This window comes from Oncorhynchus mykiss, chromosome 10, assembly GCF_013265735.2.
Source record: "Oncorhynchus mykiss isolate Arlee chromosome 10, USDA_OmykA_1.1, whole genome shotgun sequence".
NCBI classification, from domain to species: Eukaryota; Metazoa; Chordata; class Actinopteri; order Salmoniformes; family Salmonidae; genus Oncorhynchus; species Oncorhynchus mykiss.
Window position 1 is genome coordinate 26,376,407 of NC_048574.1, and position 23,168 is coordinate 26,399,574.

The 23,168-nt window shown below is 42.0% G+C and overlaps 1 protein-coding gene across 11 annotated transcripts in view; it reads left to right on the plus strand.

The window, feature by feature from the left end:
- Positions 1–23,168, plus strand: part of LOC110533558 (dual specificity tyrosine-phosphorylation-regulated kinase 1A) — a 55,292-nt gene that overhangs the window by 8,262 nt on the left and 23,862 nt on the right. Inside the window, exon 1 of one of the 11 annotated variants that reach the window (XM_021617887.2) lies at positions 13,227–13,533. The exons of 7 other annotated variants lie outside the window; for them this stretch is intronic. The gene's annotated coding sequence lies outside the window, so the exon portion shown is untranslated. Of the gene's footprint in view, positions 1–13,226; positions 13,868–23,168 lie in introns of those variants that run through there. 3 more of the 11 variants (XM_021617886.2, XM_021617889.2, XM_021617888.2) reach the window with 3 other exon arrangements.

Consider the following 23,168-nt stretch of genomic DNA (forward strand, 5'->3'; position numbering starts at 1 on the left):
CCGGGTTGGATTTTCCTCAGGTTTTCGCCTGCAATATCAGTTCTGTTATACTCACAGACAATATTTTGACAGTTTTGGAAACTTTAGAGTGTTTTCTATCCCAATCTGACAATTTATATGCATATTCTAGATTATGGGACTGAGAAATAGGCAGTTTCATTTGTGTATGTTTTTGTGTACGTCAAAATACTGCCCCCTACACTCAACAGGTTTTAAGTAAACCTACTAAACATAAGATATCATATGAATATTGATGTCCCGGATTTACATTTAGTATGTCTAGTCTGTGAAACCAGGCTGTATGAAAAGATAGAGTTGATATGTCCTGCCATTTGTATAGTCCGGGAGATTAAATAGGCAAACACCTACTTAATTGACTAATTGAATCAGGTGTGCTTGTACAGGGTTACAATAAAAATGTGTACTGTTGGGGGTACTTGAGGAGCAGGGTTGGGAAACTGCTGTAGCCTACCCATGCTCTCATATTTTACATAAACTACAGGTCTATTTACTGTGTTGGCAGAATGTTTGATTATTTAGCAATAATTTATGATGTATCTGTGTCCGTTTCTGAAATAGAAAACAATGACTAATTGTCGTGGACGTTTTAATCAACTTTTTCCCCAACCTAAATATGATTAACTGCCTGCGAATTCTTAAATATTTTGGGGCAGGCTACAAATATAATGCAATTACAGTAGTTTTATTTCTCGTTTTTGTTCTGCCTGACATTATAGTAAGCCTACTACTGATAGCCTATTCATTACTGCATTGTTGCGAAAGAGCAAAAAAAAGGCATTTCACTGTACTTGTGGACGTGACAAAAACGTAACTTGATACATAGGCCTACTTCAATGTAAAAGATCAGCTGTTAATTTTGACTGTATACTGGTATAAACCATGCTGTCTATAAGGTTGCAAAACTTGAAATACAGGTCTTACTACTAGGTCCAATTAAATTAGATGCACATGGTAATTTGTTGTATGGCCCCCTCCCCTTCTGAATGGCACACATACACAATCTATGTATCAAGGCTTAAAAAATCCTTTAACCTGTCTCCTCCCCTTCATCTATACTGATTGAAGTGGATTTAACAGGTGACATCAATAAGGTAAATGAAAGAGCAAGTGTTCCTAATGTTTTGTAAACATTGTATATTGAAGAAAATAAGGAGAAACTACAGGCCTGTTTATTATTATAGTTACATGAAACTTAAAGTCATGCAATGTCATCAGATCATGTTATTATGATGATTGATCTCACCCGACAGCGCATCATGAATTCATTGGTCTTGCTCAGGTCTTTGACCAACAAAGAGTGCTTCATGTCACAAGTGGGTGTACTGATAACAGACACCATACAATAGCAACAATTGTAACAAGGCTTTTGTGGATACAAATCAGACTTTGTACCTTACAAGATATTGTCAGAAGAAACAGGCACATTGATTGTTGAAAGCCTAGCTTAAAATAAAGCTGGATACTTTTCCAGTGATGGAAATGAGACTGACAAGTCACCTGCCATAAGGTTCCTCTCATCAGTACTCACTGTATTCTAATATTAGACTCAGTACAGAGCCTCCCCACTGTCCTTTGAAAGTCTTGCTTATTCTGGAAAAAAAATTTAAAAAGCTAATCTACTAGCTAGTGTCGTTTCAAAAGATCCAAATTTGGGTTTCCAAGGGTAAACACTCTTATTGGACAAAAATGAAGCCTGTGAATACAAGAAGATGTAGCCTATTAGAGATTTTATTTCCCCATTCAAAACAAAAAAAGTTTAATGCTCAAGCATTGGGCTATAACAAATGTCAGTCTACACCGCATCAATTTAGCAGACAACAGAGAGCATGTCTAGGTCCTTTCTGCAGCTTGAATGATTCAGGGGACAATTATTATTTTTTTAACTACTGAATGTCCCGGTATTTTTACTCCAGCAAAATTAAAATGACAGCCATTTCAGCATCTCTGCTAAAAAATATTATTTCATTGCATACATCTGCAGTGATGAAAACATGTTTTTTTAAGAAAACATTGTCTTCACTTTAGTTTATTTTTGTGGTTTCCTTAAGACTACACAACTGACTGGAACAAAGGAAGTGTCAATCTGTGCCTCTCTTTGTCTATAATTACACCTCATTAGCTACATTAAGCTGCAGATACAGAGAGGTTTACAATCACCGTTTTAGTTTTTTTTCCAGGTGGCATGACAATAAAAGGGGTCTTTTAAGTCCACAGGTGATAAGCGTGAGGCTCGGATTCATTCCTTCTATTATTTCACTCTTCACCACGGTGTGAACCAGAACGATTCACTCTACTAAAACAAACAATTGGAAAACGAGGCAGTCTTACATTGCACCAACTTAACTGTGCATAGTGGTAGAGAGTGTTCACCCCTTGGGCATTGGGTGCTGAAGTTTGCACTTTTTCTTATAAATTTCCTAATCTCAAACAATTTGTTATTCTTCAATTTGCTATCTCAATAAGTAAGATGGCTAAGAAAGTGACAGAGACGTGATGGCTAAGCCGGGTTCTCTGAAAGATACTCACGATTTATGTGTAGTTTGTCTCGGCTTGGAACATGCTCAGGGAGCCCTTGTTCGAACCAGTCTGTGTACGCATTGCCACCTACTGCGTGCGAACTCCATGGAAAGACGTGTAGCATTCTTGAGGAAACTTGGAGTTACCAACGGCGACTTTCCTTTTCCGGATGCCGATACCTCGGCTGAGATGGAGGTGCAGGAAGCCGGAGAGAGACTTGGGGCTGTGGTCGGAACAGGTGGAACTAGCATCCCAACAGGGCGATAGTGAGACAGCTGGTTACATACAGGGCCCAGGTTCGGATGATGACTTGGTGTCTCTGGACGGCTCCGGGGGGTTCTCAGGTGGCGAAGAGGACTTAGCATGAGGAGGTGGCTGTCCCGGAACTATCTAACACACAGTTCATATAACTGTGCCGCACGGCGGCTTTGTGTTTGGAGGTGAAGTGGCTGTGCCCAGCCCCGCGGCTGAAGTCATCAAGATTCGGTGGAAAGTGCCTGCTCCCTGTGACTGCCATAGTCAAGCACCACCATCCCATTTCCAGATTTTGTAGAAGAATTGACAACAACCTGGTCCAACCTGCATTCAGTTAACCTGATGCAGCATGGGTGTGCCACCTTCATGGATCTGGAAGGGATGTAGGGGGCAGGGCTGGTGCACCCGCCTCTGGTGGATGGCAAGCTAACTGGCTACCTAGCTCCGTTGGCTAACAAGGGCGTGGGTTATGAGAATCCTACGCTCTCTAACAGGAACTGTCTCTTTTTGGCTGCTCAGCTGGAAAAGGTTTATCATGCAGAATGGGTGGCTGCCCAATCCTTTTCATCTGTCACTATACTGCAGGTCTACCAGACAGAGTTGCTGGAGGAGCTGGGCACGGATTTGGCCACAGTAGAGCCCTATGGGTGGCATACCCACGCTACATATTCGTCGCCAGACCCACTGGCTCCAGGTCATTTACAAGTCCATGCTAGGTAAAGCTCCGCTTTATCTCAGTTCACTGGTTACGATGGCAACACCCACCCGTAGCACGCGCTCCAGCAGGTGTATCTCACTGATCATCCCTAAAGCCAACACCTCATTTGGCCGCCTTTCCTTCCAGTTCTCTGCTGCCTGTGACTGGAACGAATTGCAAAAATCGCTGAAGTTGGAGACTTTTATCTCCCTCACCAACTTTAAACATCTGCTATCTGAGCAGCTAACTGATCGCTGCAGCTGTACATAGTCTATCGGTAAATAGCCCACATAATTTTACCTACCTCATCCCCATACTGTTTATATTTATTTACTTTTCTGCTCTTTTGCACACCAGTATCTCTACCAGTACATGACCATCTGATCATTTATCATTCCAGTGTTAATCTGCAAAATTGTAATTATTCGCCTACCTCCTCATGCCTTTTGCACACAATGTATATAGACTCTCTTTTTTTTCTACTGTGTTATTGACTTGTTAATTGTGTACTCCATGTGTAACTTTGTGTTGCTGTCTGTTTACACTGCTATGCTTTATCTTGGCAAGGTCGCAGTTGCAAATGAGAACTTCTTCTCAACTAGCCTACCTGGTTAAATAAAGGTGAGAAAAAAAAGAAGCTTTTTTTCTCTTTTGAAGGTCCTTTGGGGGGCACCTTCCAGAAGGCCGACAGGCAGAGCTCCGCCGGCTAAGCGAGCTGCCCCAGGGGCCGAGCCGGGCACCAGGTCGGACCAGCCTGGTTTCCAGGCGCAATGCCTGTCTGCCTGGTACAAGCGCGGCGTTGCTTCCAGGGGCGAAGTGAGAGATGGTCCTGCCACGGCGCATCTAGCTCGGTGTGGCACGGCATTGGGTCCTCCCTTGTCAGCTGCCCCAAACATCTGTGGTGACAACAGTACTCCCATGACCTATCGGGGTACATCACAGATGGCCGAAGCCCCCCCCCGAACCCAGAGTGGACCAGTATTCAAACAAACATTTGCACCAAAATACATTGTTTCAACCCCATTGTTTTCAGGTTTCAGGAGTTTTGTGAGTTCAATAAAACATGTCCCTCCACATTCAGACAAGGTTTTCAAGAGTGGTGGAGCTAAAAAAAATAATCTCCCAGTCATGCTCCCTCAGATGTCGGTTACGGGAGACTCGATGCCTGCTCCAATCAGTGGCGCGCATGAGCAGTTTCGCCCTGGATAAAGAGAAAATTACGTTGGGGTACAGGCTAAAATTCGTTGTACGCCCCCCAAGTTTTTGCAGTGTCATCATGTCGACTGTTCCCCTGGCCTCAGCGCCAGTAGTAAGTGAGAAAATATCCTCCCTGCTCCAGAAATTGGCAATACGAGTGGTTCCTCTGTCGGAAGCCCAGTACGGCTGGTACAGACGGTATTTCCTGGTTCTGAACAGGGACGGGGGTTTACGCCCCATTCTAGACATGCGTGCCCTGAACAAACGTCTCAGAGTTCGCAAATTCAAGATGCTCACAAACCAGCGTCCCGGCAATTGGTTCATCACCATCGACCTAAAGGAAGCGTACTTTCAAAGAAAGTTCCTGCGATTCCATTCCAAGATGATAGACACGTTTTTGGTACTCCCATTCGGCTTGTTCCTCTCACTTTTCAAAGGTGGTGGAAGAAGCTCTGGCACCCTTGAGCGGCCAGGGGCTTAGGGTATTGGTTGGTAGCAGCAGAGTCTAGGGAATGAGTAGTGTTACACACATCCAGGGTGGAGCAGTGCCCTCTTCAGGAGTGGAGACTACACCAGTGGGTGGTTGGCCAGATATGGGAGAAAGTCGGCAGGGCAGACGTAGATCTTTACGCATCATGAGATAACAGTGTAGTTTATTTTTAAGCCCTCCCAGTTTCTGTTTTGCTAATTCAGTTCGAGGTAAAGCAATCTCTAAGCAGCGGTTACCTCATTGGATTGTGGAGGCATATACAGTGCATTCAGAAAGTATTCAGACCCCTACCCTTATTCCACATTTTGTTACATTATAGAGCTTTGCACACTCTTGGCATGCTCTCAACCAGCTTCACCTGGAATGCTTTTCTCACAGTCTTGAAGAAGTTCCCACAAATACGGTGCACTTGTTGGCTGCTTTTCCTTCAACAGGTGTGTTGGATCATTGTCCTTTTGAAAAACAAATGATGGTCCCACTAAGCGCAAGCCAGAGGGGATGGCATATCGCTGCAGAATGCTATGGTAGCCATGCTGGTTAAGTGTGTCTTGAATTCTAAATAAATCACTGACCGTGTCACCAGCAAAGCACCCCACACACCACACCTCCTCTTCCATGCTTCACAGTGGGAACCACACATGCAGAAATTATCCATTCACCTACTCTCCGTCTCACAAAGACACGGTGGTTGGAACCAAGAATTTCACATTTGGACTCATCAGACCAAAGGACAGATTTTCACTGGTCTAATGTCCATTGCTAGTTTTTCTTGACCCATGCAAGTCTCTTATTGGTGTCCTTTAATAGTGGTTTCTTTGTAGTAATTGCAGTAATAAGGCCTGATTCACACAGTCTCCTCTGAATAGTTGATGTTGAGATGTCTGTTACTTGAACTCTGTGAAGCCTTTACTTGGCCTGCAATTTCTGAGGCTGGTAACTCTAATGAACTTATCCTCTGCAGCAGAGGTAACTCTGGGTCTTCCTTTCCTGTGGCGGTCCTCATGAGAGCCATTTTCATCATAGCGCTTGATGGTTTTTGCAACTGCACTTGAAAAAAGTTTAAACGTTCTTGAAATGTTCTGTATTGACTGACCTTCATGTCTTAAAGTAATGATGGACTGTCCTTTACATTTGCTTATTTGAGCTGTTCTTGCCATAATATGGACTTGGTATTTTATCAAATAGTGCTATTTTCTGTATACCACCCATGCCTTGTCACAACACAACTGATTGGCTCAAATGCCTTAAGAAGGAAATCAATTCCGCAAATTAACTTTCAACAAGGCATAACTGATAATTGAAATGCATTCCAGGTGACTACCTCATGAAGCTGGTTGAGAGAATGCCAAGAGTGTGTAAAGCTGTCATCAAGGCAAAGGGTGGCTACTTGGAAGAATCTCAAATAGAAAATATATTTAGATTTTTTTAACACTTTTTTTTGTTTTTGGTTACAACATGATTACATATGTGTTATTTCATTAGTTATGATGTCTATACTATTATTCTACAACGTAGAAAATAGTAAAAATAAAGAAACCCTTGAATTTTAAATTTACCTTTATTTAACTAGGCAAGTCAGTTAAGAACAAATTCTTATTTTCAATGACGGCCTAGGAACAGTGGGTTAACTGCCTGTTCAGGGGCAGAACGACAGATTTGTACCTTGTCAGCTCGGGGGTTTGAACTTGCAACCTTCCAGTTACTAGTCCAATGCTCTAACCACTAGGCTACCCTGCCGCCCCAGTAGGTGTGTCCAAACTTTTGACTGGTACTGTAGTTGTAAAAGTTTTAAAGAATTTGAAGTTAGAATAGCCTCAGCATGTGAAAGTCAGTGGTAGTGTCTGCAGTAGTTGACTGGTTATAGTTTAATTGATTGATTGGTTGGTTTAAATGACAGGATAGCCTGAACATGTGAAAGATGGTTTGGTGTTTCTAGCTGGAATGGTTCAAGAGTTACAATTTATTTTTTTCCTAATTTATCCTAGATTGATAGAGCTAGGGTCACCATATTTGATGACAAACAACGTATATATTTCCTCTACCATTAGCAACTGTAATTTAATTTATAGGGTAAATGAGTTTAAATTAAATAGACAAAAAACAAAACTACCGCAACCTTACTTTTGTACCTGCCGGTTGGGTGGGAGTAACACAGCCTTGGGATGGGAGTAACAGCTGGTGAGAAGTGCATAATATCTGTCTTATCTCCATGTTTCTGGCTTGTAATGCTGATTACTTTCAACAAATCAGCCATAATTTCATGTTTGTGTCAATTTTGAATAATTAATGCTATAGGTTAACCAAATTAAACATGCGTCAACATTGCAATATTTTGCCTTACAATATTAATTGGACTAAAATGGATCACATAATAGCTATATTAACCGTAATTTTCTCATCTCACTTTAGTGGGAATGTAGTAGGAAATGTTGTTCAACATTTTCAATGAGTTCATGCTTAGCCCTACCAATCAGGTGAGCTCCAGCTGTCATTGTCATGCGCACTCGTCCTGTCTTGATAGAATAAACGTATTTATTCTCGTCACAAACGGCAACTCATCATGTTTATCACCTTTTCATGGCTTGACATAAGGTAATTGACCACCGGAATCATGAAAATAATTATAAACCGGGTGGTTCGAGACCTGAATGCTGATTGGCTGACAGCTGTGGTATATCGGACCTTATACCACGGGTAAGACAAAACATTTATTTGTACTGCTCTAATTACGTTGGTAACCAGTTTATAATAGCAATAAGTCACCTATGGGTTTGTGATATATGGCCAATATAGCACGGCTAAGGGCTGTGTCAAGACATTACGTTGTGCATACCAACAGCCTTTAGCTGTGGTATTTTGGCCATATACCTCACCTCTTCAGGCCTTACTGCTTAAATACATTTTAACCACGAAGATGTCAATAAAAGCTTATGTGAGAAGCTGATCCATCAAGTCAATTGATTAAGGCATAATGCTAATGATGTTTTAACTTTCATACATTGTCACTTGTTGATATTTTGCTAACATAATAAAAGCTATATCAACTAGAAGAGACAATGGGCTGTGCTTTAATGTTTTGTTTTATTCCAGGTCATCAGTTTACATTGTTACTTTTGTTCCACCCGTCTCTCTTGCAACTTCTCTCAGGCTAACACCCAAGACTATCTAGCATGATACTTGAAACCTATGCAGTCACTAGATGGGTTACAAAATGACATATGTTTGGAACCTTAAACAACTAAACACAACTCTCAACTGAAAAACACTTCCAGGCCCGTTTTTTTAAAACATATTGTTGCTCAGTGGTTCCCAAACTTCTTATAGTCCTGTACCCCTTCAAACATTCAACCTCCAGCTGCGTACCCCCTCCAGCACCAGGGTCATTGTATAATGCAGAAAATACACGAGAGTTCAGGGGCCTTGCTTTAAAAAAGTTAAGCATTTTCATTGTCGTGTCCAGAATGTCTTTCAAGCTGTCAGGCATTCTGTTGGCAGCAAGAGTCTCTCGGTGGATGCTCCAAGTGGTGTTGGGAGCAACTGCTTGCACGTGCGTTACCACTCCACTATGTCTCCCTGTCATGGCTTTTGCGCCATCAGTACAGATACCAACACATCTTGACCAACAAATTACATTTGATGTCACAAAGCTGTCCAGTACTTTAAAAATATCCTCTCATGTTGTCCTGGTTTCCAGTGATTTGCAGAAGAGGATGTTTTCCTTAATTGACCCCTCACAAACGTAACGGACATGTGGCAGGCCTGGCACAGCTCCTGTTATGTCTGTTGACTCATCCAGCTGTAACGCATATAATTCACTGGCTTGCATGCAAAGCAGTAATTGTTTCAAAGCATCTCCTGCCATGTTACTGATGCGCTGTGAAACAGTGTTTGATGAAGGCATTGTTTGTATAGTTTTTTGGGCCTTTTCCACCAGCATTGTCCCAGCCATATCCGCGGCAGCAGGAAAAGTTAAGTCCTCCACGATAGTATGGGGCTTGCCTGTCCTAGCCACTAGGTAGCTCACCATAAAAGACGCTTCTAAACCCTTCTTATTAATGGTATCTGTTGCTTTTGTAACAGTATAGCTTCCGTCCCTCTCCTCTCCCCTACCTGGGCTCGAACCAGGGACCCTCTGCACACATCGACAACCACCCTCAAAGCATTGTTACCCATCGCGCCACAAAAGCCACGGCTCTTGCAGAGCAAGGGGAACAACTACTTCAAGGTCTCAGAGCAAGTGACATCACCGATTTAAAAAGCTATTAGAGCACACCACCGCTAACTAGATAGCCATTTCACATCGGTTACACTCACCCCCCTTTTGACCTCTTTCTTTTCCACGGCAACCAGTGATCCGGGTCAACAGCATCAATGTAACAGTATTGCTTCCGTCCCTCTCCTCGCCCCAACCTGGGCTCAAACCAGGGACCCTCTGCACACATCAACCACAGCCACGCTGGAAGCATCGTTACCCATCGCGCCACAAAATTCAACTACTTCAAGGTTTCAGAGCAAGTAACGTCACCGATTGAAGCGCTATTAGCGCGCACCACCGCTAACTAGCTAGCCATTTCACATCGGTTACACTTTTATACATGTCTTACTACTCAAAAGTCGTCTTTATTCTCGCTCAAACTCCTGTGGCTTATTTTTCAAATTGTCATGTTTCGTTTCTAAATGTCTGCGCAAGAGTGAAGGTTTCCGCGAGAGAGTAACGGTTAATGTGATTGGATGTTAATTATTTGACTAAGCTACCGGTAGTTGACATTGTGTTGTTATTTCGCTGAACAATAGATGGTTTAATTTTATTTTTTGACAGTGAAACGAGGTTACCTACTCAGGCGAGAAAAAAACTCACCCAAATATATAGCCCCGTTGGAAAATATAAATGTACTGTTTGAATTTTTAATTGTCAATCATATTTTTATTTGGCGTATCCCCGATGGGGGTACCCCTGGGGGGTACTCGCAATGCCATCAACAGTAGGTGGCGAAAATACACCTTATGAGTGTACATTTCCAATAAACCTTGAAGAAGGGCTCCAGATTTTGTCAAGATAACACCAAAAGTTTGCATTTGAACTCTAACCCTTTTCCTAACCTTAACCTAATTCTCCTAACCTGCCGTGTAAAATTGAATCTGACTTTAATTTGACAAAAGCTGGATGCCTTCTATTCATGACCTATGTGGGTGCCACAGGGTTCAATTCTCGGGCCGACTCTTTTTTTCTGTATATATCAATGATGTTGCTCTTGCTGCGGGCGATTCCCTGATCCACCTCTACGACACCATTCTGTATACTTCTGGCCCTTCCTTGGACACTGTGCTATCTAACCTCCAATCGAGCTTCAATGCCATGCAACACTCCTTCCGTGGCCTCCAACTGCTCTTAAACGCTAGTAAAACCAAATGCATGCTTTTCAATCGTTCGCTGCCTGCACCCGCACGCCCGACTAGCATCACCACCCTGGATGGTTCCGACCTAGAATATGTGGACATCTATAAGTACCTAGGTGTCTGGTTAGACTGTAAACTCTCCTTCCAGACTCATATCAAACATCTCCAATCCAAAATCAAATCTAGAATCGGCTTTCTATTTCGCAACAAAGCCTCCTTCACTCACGCCGCCAAACTTACCCTAGTAAAACTGGCTATCCTACCGATCCTCGACTTCGGCAATGTCATCTACAAAATAGCTTCCAATACTCTACTCAGCAAACTGGATGCATTTTATCACAGTGCCATCCGCTTTGTTACTAAAGCACCTTATACCACCCACCACTGCGACCTGTATGCTCTAGTCGGCTGGCCCTCGCTACATATTCGTCGCCAGACCCACTGGCTCCAGGTCATCTACAAGTCCATGCTAGGTAAAGTTCCGCCTTATCTCAGTTCACTGGTCACGATGGCAACACCCACCCGTAGCACGCGCTCCAGCAGGTGTATCTCACTGATCATCCCTAAAGCCAACACCTCATTTGGCCGCCTTTCCTTCCAGTTCTCTGCTGCCTGTGACTGGAACAAATTGCAAAAGTCGCTGAAGTTGGAGACTTATCTCCCTCACCAACTTTAAACATCTGCTATCTGAGCAGCTAACCGATCGCTGCAGCTGTACATAGTTCATCGGTAAATAGCCCACCCAATTTACCTACCTCATCCCCATACTGTTTTTATTTATTTACTTTTCTGCTCTTTGGCACACCAGTATCTCTACCTGCACATGACCATCTGATCATTTATCACTCCAGTGTTAATCTGCTAAATTGTAATTATTCACCTACCTCCTCATGCCTTTTGCACACAATGTATATAGACTCTTTTTTTAAATTTCTATTGTGTTATTGGCTGGTTACTCCATGTGTAACTCTGTGTTGCTGTCTGTTCACACTGCTATGCTTTATCTTGGCCAGGTCGCAGTTGTAAATGAGAACTTGTTCAACTAGCCTACCTGGTTAAATAAAGGTGAAATAAAATAAAAAAATATCTTGTTACATTTATTGTATTTGTATTTGCATTATAATTGATGGCTTACTGGCCAATTAGATGAGAGCTCTATGCTTATATTGTTTGCAAGCTGGTTTGAGTGTCAGACAGAATTGACCATCTTCCCACGCCAACTGTACAAAAGGCTGTGAAGTATTTGTAGTTAATCATATTAGTAATCTTAGTTCATCATATCAGAGCCATAGCTCCGCCCACCGCTGAAGTGGAGCAGAGCATGCTGGCCGATCTCCAGCTCAGGGAAGAAGATCAGCTCGAGAGAAGTCAAGTGAGTAAAAGTTCCATCCACCCTTGTTTTCCCATCAGTTAGCATTCATTGTTAGCCAAGGCCAGTGTGAGTCCTTGTTGATATACCCCCCACACACACTTTGGTTGAAGCAAGTTGCCAGACCACTAAGTGCCTTAGTTTGACTAGTGTAATGTAGTGCGCTATAAACACAACAAAGTCCACCTTCTTCACTATTAGCATGTCGGGATCCTTCTCCTGCATGGCATTCACTGCAGACTGTGGGACATCCACTACCATGTCCTCTACTCACTCCTTCAGCTATTTTCACTGCCTCCACATAGGAGACCTGCTGGATGGCCCTGATCCTAGCTACTGCAACCTCCTTCATCCGTACAGGGCACTACGGGAACGTGATTCCCATCACAACATGCTTCATCTGACTCAACTCCTACATACTTATTCTTTCAACAATCACTTGCCACATGTCCAAACTTTTTCCAATTGTAACACTGCAGCGGCTTCTGTACATACGGTCTCACCACATATCTCACATACCCAGGTTTTTACAATAGTTGGGAGAACCACTTCATCAAATGACAGTAAAACCGATTCTTTGTGTCCTTCATTCAATTCAAGGAAAGTGCGTCTACCACTCCTGGAATGTTATCCCTAAACCACACAGCCTCTATGTCCAACAAGACACCAGAGATGACACCTTTTAATCGGTGCCCTACTCTGAAAAGCATAGATTTCCACATCATATGTCGACATGTTGAGCCACAGAGCGTTCTTCTTTCGACACACACGAAATCAACATCATACCGCTACTGTCCTGGTCACTCTGACCAATCCCACTTTACCCAACTCGTCCTTCACCATCTTCGAGACCGCAAACTGGTCACCCAAAAAACAATCCTTGCTCATGAATAGACTCTCCAACCATAAACTGCTGTTAATTTCTAACTTTAGCCATTTTTACTCCACTCTTCTTCACCAACTGTACTGGGCCAATAGAATCACACAATACTTCCACCATTGCTCCTCTAGTCATCCCCCGGACTCCCTCGCTCTTTGCTGTGAAAGATGCGAGTTTGTCATCTCGAAATAGCCCCCGTATTTTTGTCTGTTTGCTTCACCAATTTTCTCAATTTCGTCCGCATATCTGGAACCCCTCTAGCCATACCCTGATATATACAGTGGCGAACCAACCGAACACTTTTTCGCGGGAAGGAGTTCCTATGACCCGCCCCTTTCAAACGAACATTTGATTGGCAGTATTTTCTGTGTCATTGGTCTGAGACTGGAATTTATTCGTTTGAATAATAGTTGTCATGGTAACGTTCGTATTCAGCCTCCATTTTGTTAGCCACTTTCCTTTTCCCCAAAAAATGTTTTACCTTCCCGACAGAATAGTAAATTCACTAATCATAGCAATGACAGAAATGGATTCAAATAATCCATAAAGGGTTGGTTATAACGTAGCGGCTGTGCTACAACGGCGTTAAATGAGTACGTTGGTGGGCTGTAGTTTATAGTCTGCCCGGCCGGTTCGATGCAAAGGTTTGGGAACACGCGCCATTTTGTGAAATATACACAAAAAAGCCTTAAAGAGAACAGGGTCTTCAGGTTTGTAGTCATTTTTAATCATGATTTGGAAGTAATGCTGCTCTCGTTACAATTAATGTCTCGAACAGCTAACAGTATACATGCCTAGCTGCATCGAAATGTTGGTTTCCCTATGGTCAGATCGAATACGTTTCCGCCGTTGACCGCGTTGGCGAGTTGACTGAGAGGCGCTGTTGATTTGGAAAAATAATTGACATCTATTCAGAGGCGTGAGGGTTGTACGTTGGGAAATCTGGGGGGCTCCATGGAGAAGAGACTGTATCGCCGTAAGGCATTGAGAATTGTAAATGAGGATATGTTTCTGGAATAGGAAGACTGACAGGCAGCGACCAAGGTAAGTTTGCGCTGTAACTTTGACTAGCCAGTCACATTGCTATCATTGGAAACAGACACAGCAAGCTAGCCAGCTGACGTTACAGCTAGCTCTAGCGCCAAATAAGATAGCTAGCTAACGTTAACTGGTAAACGGTCTAACCAACGTTAAAGAATGTTCACTCTTGGTTGGAAAACGTGCACCCCCATATAAATGTAACAATTAACATTAGGCTTATGTATCGTTAATCACATTGCTAGCTCGCTAACTGTTTAAGCCATGCTAGTGTAGTTGGCTAGCTATGTGACTTTCCATTGCCACAATTAACAAGTTAGATAACGTTAGAAACCTAGCCTTAATCCATCCCAGTAACGTTAGGTCAGCTAGCTAACGTGTTAACTACTTCAATTCAGCTGGCTAACTTGGATAGTTAGCTAAATGTGAAAACTTAGCGTAGCAGCTACAAATGTAATTCCGTGGAAGGAAGTATTGCTAGCCTACGTTTAATTAGTTAACTGACCTAACTTTAGCTTGTTAAAAAGCAAAGGACTTTGATTTTAAGTTAGCTATCTACGTGTGTGCCACACTTCTAGCACTCCTGCTAACGTTACTAGCTACCTAACGTTACTGCTTGTTAGCACATAATTCAACGTAGCTAAGCTAGCTAACATTAACCGGTCTTGTAGTTAAGTAATACAATTGACAAGGTAACGTAAACTAGCTACAAATACACCTCAGGCACATGGGTTAAATAGAGTCCATCTCAATCATACGTTGCCTTCCAGCTAGCCTGGTTTGTAAGTAAACATACTAGCCAGCTGGTTAACTTGACAAGTTGTCAGTTGCCACAGAGATGCGGGCATGGATTGATGGCAAGCTAGTCATAAGGATGGAGTTTAGCCACTTCAACGCATTCTATCTTGATACTGCGTTATCAACTAGATAACGTATTTAACTTGGCCTGTAACGTTAGTTAATGCTAACTAGAAAGATGGCGAATGTTCATCCGGTCCCTCGATAGCTCAAGTTTGCGTCCTTGGCCTCCCAACCGCTTGAAGCTTTCTAGCTAGTATAGATGGGAACCGCAAAGGTTCACTTTGCATTTTTATTTTTTATTAACAGCCACAAGGTCATTACTGGGTACGTTCATAAATACAGTTGAATGCTAATGTGACTAAGTGTGTCCTGTGTGTTTTTTTTGTTTTTTTTTCTTCATTTTTTTTTCTCACCTTTTATTTAATTAACCAGGTAGGCAAGTTGAGAACAAGTTCTCATTTACAATTGCGACCTGGCCAAGATAAAGCAAAGCAGTTCGACTCATACAACGACACAGAGTTACACATGGAGTAAAACAAACATACATTCAATAATACAGTATAAACAAGTCTATATACGATGTGAGCAAATGAGGTGAGATAAGGGAGGTAAAGGCAAAATGGCCATGGTGGCAAAGTAAATGCAATATAGCAAGTAAAACACTGGAATGGTAGATTTGCAATGGGAGAATGTGCAATGTAGAAATAAAAATAATGGGGTGCAAAGGAGCAAAATAAATAAATTAAATACAGTAGGGAAAGAGGTAGTTGTTTGGGCTAAATTATAGGTGGACTATGTACAGGTGCGGTGCAGTAATCTGTGAGCTGCTCTGACAGTTGGTGCTTAAAGCTAGTGAGGGAGATAAGTGTTTCCAGTTTCAGAGATTTTTGTAGTTCGTTCCAGTCATTGGCAGCAGAGAACTGGAAGGAGAGGCGGCCAAAGAAAGAATTGGTTTTGGGGGTGACTAGAGAGATATACCTGCTGGAGCGTGTGCTGCAGGTGGGAGATGCAATGGTGACCAGCGAGCTGAGATAAGGGGGGACTTTACCTAGCAGGGTCTTGTAGATGACATGGAGCCAGTGGGTTTGGCGACGAGTATGAAGCGAGGGCCAGCCAACAAGAGCGTACAGGTCGCAATGGTGGGTAGTATATGGGGCTTTGGTGACAAAACGGATTGCACTGTGATAGACTGCATCCAATTTGTTGAGTAGGGTATTGGAGGCTATTTTGTAAATGACATCGCCAAAGTCGAGGATCGGTAGGATGGTCAGTTTTACAAGGGTATGTTTGGCAGCATGAGTGAAGGATGCTTTGTTGCGAAATAGGAAGCCAATTCTAGATTTAACTTTGGATTGGAGATGTTTGATATGGGTCTGGAAGGAGAGTTTACAGTCTAACCAGACACCTAAGTATTTGTAGTTGTCCACGTATTCTAAGTCAGAGCCGTCCAGAGTAGTAATGTTGGACAGGCGGGTAGGTACAGGTAGCGATCGGTTGAAGAGCATGCATTTAGTTTTACTTGTATTTAAGAGCAATTGGAGGCCACGGAAGTAGAGTTGTATGGCATTGAAGCTTGCCTGGAGGGTTGTTAACACAGTGTCCAAAGAAGGGCCGAAAGTATACAGAATGGTGTCGTCTGCGTGGAGGTGGCTCAGAGACTCACCAGCAGCTAGAGCGACCTCATTGATGTATACAGAGAAGAGAGTCGGTCCAAGAATTGAACCCTGTGGCACCCCCATAGAGACTGCCAGAGGTCCGGACAGCAGACCCTCCGATTTGACACACTGAACTCTATCAGAGAAGTAGTTGGTGAACCAGGCGAGACAATCATTTGAGAAACCAAGGCTGTCGAGTCTGCCGATGAGGATGTGGTGATTGACAGAGTCGAAAGCCTTGGCCAGATCAATGAATACGGCTGCACAGTAATGTTTCTTATCGATGGCGGTTAAGATATCATTTAGTTCCTTGAGCGTGGTTGAGGTGCACCCATGACCAGCTCTGAAACCAGATTGCATAGCAGAGAAGGTATGGTGAGATTCGAAATGGTCGGTAATCTGTTTGTTGACTTGGCTTTCGAAGACCTTAGAAAGGCAGGGTAGGATAGATATAAGTCTGTAGCAGTTTGGGTCAAGAGTGTCTCCCCCTTTGAAGAGGGGGATGACCTTAGCTGCTTTTCAGTCTTTGGGAATCTCAGACGACATGAGAGGTTGAACAGGCTAGTAATAGGGGTTGCAACAATTTCGGCAGATCATTTTAGAAAGAAAGGGTCCAGACTGTCTAGCCCAGCAATTTGTAGGGGTCCAGATTTTGCGGCTCTTTCAGAACATCAGCTGACTGGATTTGGGCGAAGGAGAAATGGGGAAGGCTTGGGCGAGTTACTGTGGGGGGTGCAGTGCTGTTGACCGGGGTTAGTTGCCAGGTGGAAAGCATGGCCAGCCATAGAAAAATGCTTATTGAAATGTTCAATTATAGTGGATCTATCAGTGGTGACAAGAGTTTCCTATCCTCGGTGCAGTAGGCAGCTGGGAGGAGGTGCTCTTATTCTCCATGGACTTTACAGTGTCCCAGAACTTTTTTGAGTTTGTGTTGCAGGAAGCAAATTACCTTTTGAAAAAGCTAGCCTTTGCTTTTCTAACTGCCTGTGCATATTGGTTTCTAGCTTCCCTGAAAAGTTGCATATCACAAAAAATATCCTGTGCAGAATGCCACAGGATGTTTTTGTGTTGTTTAAGGGCAGTCAGGTCTGGAGAGAACCAAGGGCTATATCTGTTCCTGATTCAACATGTCTTGAATGGGGCATGCATTTAAATGAGGAAGGCATTTAAAAATAATTTAAAAAAACGTTATCCTCTACTGACGGGATGTGGTCAATATCCTTCCAGGATACCCGGGCCAGGTCTATTAGAAAGGCCTGCACGCTGAAGTGTTTCAGGGAGCGTTTGACAGTGATGAGTGGAGGTCGTTTGACCGCTGACCCGTTACGGATGCAGGCAATGATCGCTGAGATCTTGGTTGAAAACAGCAGAGGTGTATTTAGAGGGCAAGTTGGTTAGGATGATATCTATGAGGGTGCCCGTGTTTACGGCTTTGGGGTGGTACCTGGTAGGTTCATTGATAATTTGTGGGAGATTGAGGGCATCAAGCTTAGATTGTAGGATGGCTGGGGTGTTAAGCATGTCCCAGTTTAGGTCACCTAACAGAATGATCTCTGAAGATAGATGGGAGGCAATCAGTTCACATATGGTGTCCAGAGCACAGCTCAGGGCAGAGGGTGGTCTATAGCAGGCGGCAATGATGAGAGACATGTCTTTAGAGATGTGGATTTTTAAAAGTAGAAGTTCATATTGTTTGGGTACAGACCTGGATAGCCTACAGAGTTCTGTCCTACTATCTCTGCTGTTGATTGCAACACCGCCCCCTTTGGCTTTTCTGTCTTGTCTGAAAATGTCGCCAGAGGAGGAGTAGGATAAGGGTATGGCTAAAAGTTACGACAATTGGTCGTCTAGGACATCCGGAACAGAGAGTAAAAGGGGCAGGTTTCTGGGGGTGATAAAATAGCTTCAAGGTATAATGTACAGACAAAGGTATGGTAAGATGTGAATACAGTGGAGGTAAACCTAGGCATTGAGTGATGATGAGAGCGATATTGTCTCTATAAACATCATTGAAACCAGGTGATGTCACCGCATGTGTGGGTGGTGGAACTGGAAGTTTGGATAAGGTATAATGAGCAGGGCTAGAGGCTCTACAGTGAAATAAGCCAATAAACACTAACCAGAACAGCAATGGACAAGGCATATTGACATTAAGGAGAGGCATGCTTAGCCAAGTGATCATACGGGTCTAGTGAGTAGTGAGGTTGGTTGGGGTCACGGCGATTCAGACAGCTAGCCGGTCCATCGGTAGCAAGCTGGCAGAAGATGGATGTCTGTTTTTAACCACCTCGTGCGTTTCCGTCGGTAGATTGGTGTGGTTCCGTGTGGTAGAGGGGACCAGTCCAATTGGCAAAATAGTTATAGTCGCCCAAGAAAATTTTTCGATAGACCTATTCAGATAGCAGCCGATAAGACCGCTAACGATGAGCTGGCCGCAGATGGGCGTTCAGGTTACGTCGCGACGGAGGGGCCAGTTGGATAACTCCTTCGAACAGATAACGTCGGTAGTCCATTCGTGAAGGCCCGGTGGGGCTCCGCATCAGCAGTAAAATGGGTCCGGATAGGTGATTGTAGCCCAGGAGTGGCTGATGGACCTCTTCAGCTGGCTAGCTCCGGAATAATTGATGTTTGCTCTGGGACTGACGTTAGCCAATAGTCACTCGGATAGCAGCTAGCTAGCTACAAGATCCAGGTGTAAATGTCCAGAGCTTGCGGTAGAAATCCGGGGATATGGAGAAAAAAATAGGTCCGGTATGCTCTGGTCTGAGTCGCGTTGTACAAAACTGCCGATAGCTTTCCGAGCTAAAGGATGGCTGATCACCGCCAACCGTGGTTAGCTGACTCCTAACGTTAGCCAGTGAACTTGCTAACTTCTGACTAGCTTCTGTTGTGGATTTCAGATTTGAGGTGAATAATATATATATATATATATATATATATATATATATATTTTTTTTGTGAGGTGGGTTGCAGGAGAGTGTTTTGAAGTTGAGTTTTTAGAAGAAAAAAATATATAAAAAATGGAGTTGGCTAGCAAAGTTTGATAGTTAGCTAACACGTTGACCCTAGTCACGTGTAATAATGGCCATTGTTGGTAGGCACTGACTTGACTATTACTAATTGAAATTGAATGAGGAATTTCGTAACTGACACGAATAGTTGAATGGAAGTTCCACATCACAAAATGAACATTACACAATTGATGTAAAAAATATACACTGACTGAAGCAGCAAGTTCAGTAGGGAAAACTAAACAAACCTCGCGTTACTAATTTGAGGAGAACTCAGAAGAGGTAGCCCACCTCTGCGCTCATGCAAGTAGGCATACCCATGACTTTGTACATTTCAATTTGTAAAAAGCCTGTACTAGTATGTTTTTGATGAGTCAAATAAGTTTTATTTTGTTTTTGTAGAGAGCTGAATGGCTTTTATTATAAATCAGAAATTTAACGATTTTAGGAGAATTTAACTTCAGTCAATTCCTCCTCTTCAAAGGTCTTGGAGAAGGCCCATATTTTACAGGCCAGACCATGATGAACAGTCAACTGAGGTAGTAGCACCTGTTCACCATGACGTTTTCCATTCCTAGTCATTCCTTTAATTCCTTGGTAACTTAGGTCTAATATAACAGCTACAAGAGTATTGCACAGCAAGAGCAAAGCACCTCTTTGAATACACCTCATGGTATGGATGGTCTCAGGTTGGCCTTTGTTTGAAGTTTAACTGGTGGGTCAATCAGTTATCTTGTGACGCTATAGGCTAATTTTATTTAAAGGTGCTTCTGGTTCATTCATGGCATGGTTAGTTTCTTGGAAACAGAATTACCTCAGGGACACATTCTCTAACTATCTAGGCTACTTATAGAACCATTCTGAGTGTACTTTACAGTAAACATTTACATTCTCCATGCCTTTGACTTCATTCACAGACACACACTCCTCAAGTTATTTATAGGGTCATCTGTGTCCCAAGATTACTACCAGTAATTTCTATGTTGTTTCATATTTGACTGTGTATGGGTGATATCCGTGAAAGTAAAAACAGTTATTTTCAATAACACGAGTGTAATAAATAGATTAGCTGACATCACAAACTATTTGTGCGCTTCCATGGGCAGAAGTCAGCATGTTGCTATTCTGGATGGCCAGATTACTAGCAAGATTGACAAACTGTCATGTAGAGAATCGTAAATGGCTCATTTCAGCTTGTTTCATCTTGTTCATGATACCATGTCTTGTTTTTGAGGTGGTTTGATGTATTTCATATCAATGTTAAAATTTACTAGCTAGCTAACCAACAACTGTAAGTATGTATTTGAGACAAGTTCTCAGTGTGTAATTATAAACTTTTTTTTTTTACATTGGAGACTAAATATGGCTTGTCAACAATATAAGCCAACCCTGTCTGTTTTGCCCCATAGTTGCACTTGCGTTGGTTGTTGCTAAACAACCAACCAATTATGAACATTACATTGAACATGAATGAGAATGGCTTGTGCACTTACACATATAATTTATTAAACCTTTATAGCTCTTTTCATTAGACAGAATCTCAAAGTGCTTGTAAAGCAAAATAAATAATTTAAGTCTATCGACTACAACATTAGCTAGATCAAGTCTGTTTGAGTGGTTCTTCTACCCAGGTCACACGTGTGCATGTGAACGGATGTTGCTGCAGCAATGTTGGAATGGTTTTAAAATGTATCTAGGTTTAACCTTTATTTGCTCCATCATGATCGGTTGAGGTTCCATGACTATTTGATCGAATGTCTATTTTTAAATAGAATTGTATACTTTTCTCAAGTCCTGCCCTCCTTACCTCCTGTTTCTACCCAGTTCAACATTTTCTCATGAAGCTCAATCCCCAATTCAAACCAATTGAGGAATATCCTCGGATCTCAAACTGTGTTTTTAATACACAATGAAATTTAACAGACTGCCCTTTGCTAATTAGGAGATTCTGGTATGTTGTGGTGGACTGTCATTGAAATCACTTCACTACTTTTCTAGTAATACATCAGTGATTTCATATTTTCTGCAAACATTCTGAAGAAGTAGCCTACGGTAAGGGAATAAGCCATTGTTTTGTGTAGCCAGTTAGCATGAGGAAACAGTCATGTATAAAGGCTTTCACAAAAAAAAACGTCCCTATTAAATGTTGACTACAAAGTAGGCCTACTTGGCAAAATTATCATGATGACTTGTATCAATCTCATGGGCATTTGTTTTGCAAACTCACCCATCACGTGCACTACAGAATAGAGGTCGACCGATTATGATTTTTCAACGTCGATACCGATTATTGGAGGACCAAAAAAGCCCATACCGATTAATCGGCCGATTTTAAATTAAAAAAAAATGTTTAAAAAATCATATTTAAAAAAAAATATATATATATATATATATATATATATATATATATATATAATTTTTATTTTATTTGTATTATTATAAAAAATAAATAAAAAAACGGCCGAATAATCGGCCGTTTTTTAATTTATTTTTTATAATAATACAAATAAAATATAATATTAAATAATAATAAAATATAAATATACAAATGTTTTAATTTAAAATAATTTATTTGTAACATCAATACTGAATGAAAAATTATGTTAACCTAATATAATACATCAATAAAATCAATTTAGCCTTAAATAAATAAACATGTTCAATTTGGTTTAAATAATGCAAAAACAAAGTGTTGGAGAAGTAAAAGTGCAATATGTGCCATGTAAAAAAGCTAACGTTTGAGTTCCTTGCTCAGAACATGAGAACATATGACATTTGGTGGTTCCTTTTAACATGAGACTTCAATATTCCAAGGTAAGAGGTTTTAGGTTGTAGTTAATATAGTATTTATAGGACTATTTCTCTCTATACCATTTGTATTTCATATACCTTTTGACTATTGGATGTTCTTATAGGCACTATAGTATTTCCAGTGTAACAGTATAGCTTCCGTCCCTCTCCTTGCCCCTACCTGGGCTCGAACCAGGAACACATAGACAACAGCCACACTCGAAGCAGCGCTACCCATCGCTCCACAAAAGCTGCGGGGAAGAGGAATAACTACTCCAAGTCTCAGTGAGTGACGTTTGAAACGCTATTAGCGCACCCCCAGCCAACTAGCCAGGCATTTCATATCGGTTACACAAGCCATTATTTAGCTAAATATGCAGGTTTAAAAAATATATACTTCTGTGTATAGATTTTAAGAAAGGCATTGGTGTTTATGGTTAGGTACAGTCGTCCAACGATTGTGTTTTTTTTCGCAAATGCGCTTTTGTTAAATCATCCCCCAGCGTTGCATCGATTATATGCAACGCGGGACACGCTAGATAAACTAGTAATATCATCAACCATTTGTAGTTATAACTAGTGATTATGATTGATTGTTTTTTATAAGGTAAGTTTAATGCTAGCTAGCAACTTACCTTGGTTTCTTACTGCATTCGCGTAACAGGCAGGCTCCTCGTGGAGTGCTATGAGAGGCAGGTGGTTAGTGTTGGACTAGTTAACTGTAATGTTGCAAGATTGGATCCCCCGAGCTGACAAGGTGAAAATCTGTCGTCATTGAAAATAAGAATGTGTTCTTAACTGACTTGCCTAGTTAAATAAAGGTATAAAAAAATCGGTGCCCAAAAATACAGATTTCCGATTGTTATGAAAACTTGAAATCGGTCCTAATTAATCGGCCATTCCGATTTATCGGTCGACCTCTACTCTACTGTCACCAATCACTCTGACAATGCAAATGTATTCCAAAATCTAATCAAACACTTCGTGAGAGCCCATGAGCTCATGTTGCTCAACATTTCTATAGGCTATGCAATTGCGGGAGGACTGAGT